This window comes from Limulus polyphemus, unplaced genomic scaffold (assembly GCF_000517525.1).
Source record: "Limulus polyphemus unplaced genomic scaffold, Limulus_polyphemus-2.1.2 Scaffold5479, whole genome shotgun sequence".
In the NCBI taxonomy this organism is placed as follows: Eukaryota; Metazoa; Arthropoda; class Merostomata; order Xiphosura; family Limulidae; genus Limulus; species Limulus polyphemus.
Window position 1 is genome coordinate 22,442 of NW_013671089.1, and position 3,326 is coordinate 25,767.

The 3,326-nt window shown below is 35.1% G+C and overlaps 1 protein-coding gene across 1 annotated transcript in view; it reads left to right on the forward strand.

Annotated features, from left to right (window-relative positions):
• LOC106472634 (transmembrane 7 superfamily member 3-like) overlaps positions 1 to 3,326 on the forward strand; it is a 34,074-nt gene that overhangs the window by 12,752 nt on the left and 17,996 nt on the right. The gene's annotated exons all lie outside the window — the stretch shown is intronic.

Consider the following 3,326-nt stretch of genomic DNA (forward strand, 5'->3'; position numbering starts at 1 on the left):
GCACGAAATTCCAAAACAAACAAACAAACATATAGAACAAGAGGGAATCCTCAATAACCATGGCACTTGAAATTCTTTTAAGCAGGATTAAAGTAAGTTAATATATGAGACCTTTTTTTTTTTCTTTATTTTATTAGCTATATTTTTGTGCACCAGCATTACCGATTCAATTTTATTACTCGTAAGGAACTCTACCAGCCTACCCTGAAATTGAAATTATTTTAGGCAGGATTAGAATAATTTATGAGACCTTGAGCATGGTCAAATACATTAATCAAAAGGGTTTGACCTCCTGAGTCCAAAATTGTAATTAGATCTCAATTCGGTCAAGAGATGATGGAGCTGTGAACTAAAAGTTTGTACTTGAAAAAAAAAACAAACTCAGAGCCGTTCTTTGAACTGCATGCCACAGCTAAAAATCATATTTTGTGTAATCAATATTCAGTTTAATCAATGAGTCTAATAATGACATAAAAGTCACACTACAGAATGGTTCACACAGTCACAGAAAACACCTATTCAGACATTTTTGAGAGTTTTGGCAGCATGAATTGCCCCTACTCGTCATCTTTCATTATGATGTTTGTAAGTCTGTGATGAGTTTGACAACTGTTTCAGGAAGATCGTTTACCACAGTGGCGTAGTGAAAAAACGTCCTGGACGTCACCATCAGTGGTCCATTGTGTTGGTGGCCCATTGTTTCGATACCGAGAATGTTGAATGGGAACCATGATTTTCTGCAAATCAAAGATGCCAATTTATTCGATTAAACTAACTGTGGAAAATTCGGGACTCTATTTTCGTCCTCCACTTTGATCAGTTGATGAGCAATTTACCTCTTCTCAGCTTCTGACACCAAGTTGGAGAAGAGCGCAAATGTACCAGGTTCACATCTACTGTATATATCCAGATCATTCCTCAGCTGAACAACATTGCAAACTGTGAATAACAAAGCTTTTAACAAAGCTTGGAAGTGACCATTAAACAAGCAGATGTGGTGCAACTTGTCCATTTTGGCTTTATCATAATTCAGATGATCACCAGATGTGTACATCTTAGCACTGTAAATCACAGTTACCATCCAACGGGCTGTGGCCAGTGCAGTCCACAAGGTGGGGTTTCTCCTAAGAGAATCAACATCAACTTGGCACATTCTCGATAATCTTCTTGAGGCAGAAAATCTTTCGAGGCAACTTCAGATTAAGTCAATCCTTCTCAGAGAAAGTTGATGATAATTTCCTGCTGACGTTTAAGTCGAGGATCAGAGATATGCAGCATCTTAAAAGTTTATCGTTCCTCAAGAGTTCCCCAAGACTTATTAAACTCTTTGAACTCAGGGTTGTCCAGACTGGATGTTGCACCAAACAATTCCTGCCAAAATGCACACAAAATTCTTTCCACGATTTGATGATGGCAAGAAAAGTAAAAAACTTTCCTTTTAAGCAAAGCACCACTCTTCCATCCAGAGTTTTAAATGGTAGTGTTGAAAAACAAGTCCAATGATAAGCATTTTTCTACTTTCCACTGGAATGTGAGAGCATGGTTTGTGTTAGCCTGGGTTGTATCAGTTCCATCTGGAATCACTGGAATACCAAACAGTTTTCCCTCTTTGTGGTCTTGCATTCCTGCTATAAGACCTCTTAACCTTTCATCATCTCCTGGAACAATTTTTCCATCCCAGTGCAATGTTACATACTTCAGTGGAATAAATGAGGTTTTGTAGCAATGGCACCCTCCATTAAACCTTTTTTTTCTGCACTCCTTGTACTCAATTTAGAAAGTGTCACACTATCCAAATCAGTCCCATCTTCTGAAATGATTACAGCCATGACCTGCAGGTAAATTTAAGAGATATGCTATTGTTGACATTTTTGAACTTCTGAATGGATTGCTTGGAAGCTCCAAAGTAACGGTTCCTTTTCTCATCGATGTAGTGTTCTTAGTCTTAGCACCAGAGTAAGATTGGCATTCAAAATTGACTTTTTCATATTGCATATCTGGACTGTCTATGGAACTGGCTTGGGATTTTGATTTTCTGGATTTATACTGATAGTTACTGCAAGACTTTGCTTTATTTGTTCTTCAGACCTTTTTCTCATCATATAAGAATTATTTTTCATCATCTTATTTTCATTTTCTTGCTGTATGCTTTGTCTTCAGATCCTAAAGACACCTTCTTCTGATTTTGTAAAGCTTTCAGAAGTTCAACATCTTTTTTCTGTTACTATTTCGGAATCGACCAGTTTCTGTTTTCTTCTGGTGTACAATGAAAAAACAGTTTTGTAGTTCTTCAACAAAACTTTTTTATCTCTTCATTTCTTTTAGATCCTTTCTTCTTCTGTAACCATCATAAAGATTAAAAATTTTGATGTTATCTTTTCGTTGAGTTTCTATTCCTGCTTTGTCGTTTTGAATACGACTCTGTCTGCAACTGCATCATTAAAGTTGACGTGTTTTTCATGCTGCATTGGTCCATATTTTAAATAGTCATAAGACATTTCCCTTCGTAGGAATTCTGGAAGCTGAGAGTTCAAGTGTAGGTTTTCCCACTAACCATACATCCTGATCTTTCCTCAAAATAGGCCGATACATTGTTCATCAAACAATCTGAATAAACAAGGTTCCATGGATATCATAGTAGTGACTTAAAATCATACGTTCAAAATTTAAATATTACATTAAAACATCAGTATTAAAAACTTAAAAATCCAATAAAAATCAAAGCAACATCTCATAATATTTTAATTAAAATAAAGATGGTAATAATTACACAATTCTAAATTTTGATAGATTTTTTAATCATGAAAAATTTTTTGGTGGTGATGGCAAGGCTTTGGCATCTTCAATTGGGCTGAAGATGAACATGTTTTAGTAGAGTATTGGAATGGTAAAATGTACAGAAAGCATGCCTTTGAACAACTTTATGTAATTTTTATATATTTGGAGTACCTTAACGTAAGGCCCACTATACATCACTATAACCATCATCAAGAAACATGTTTTAGTAGAGTAGTGGAATGGTAAAATGTACAGAAAGCATGCCTTTGAACAACTTTATGTAATTTTTATATATTTGGAGTACCTTAACGTAAGGCCCACTATACATCACTATAACCATCATCAAGAAACATGTTTCCTTGGTATATTTGTAAGAATTAGTATGTTGAATTTTGAGTCACTTTAGATATGCTCACTATACATCACTATAACCATCATCAAGAAACATGTTTCCTTGGTATATTTGTAAGAATTAGTATGTTGAATTTTAAGTCACTTTTGATATGCCCACTATACATCACTATAACCATCATCAAGAAAGATGTTTC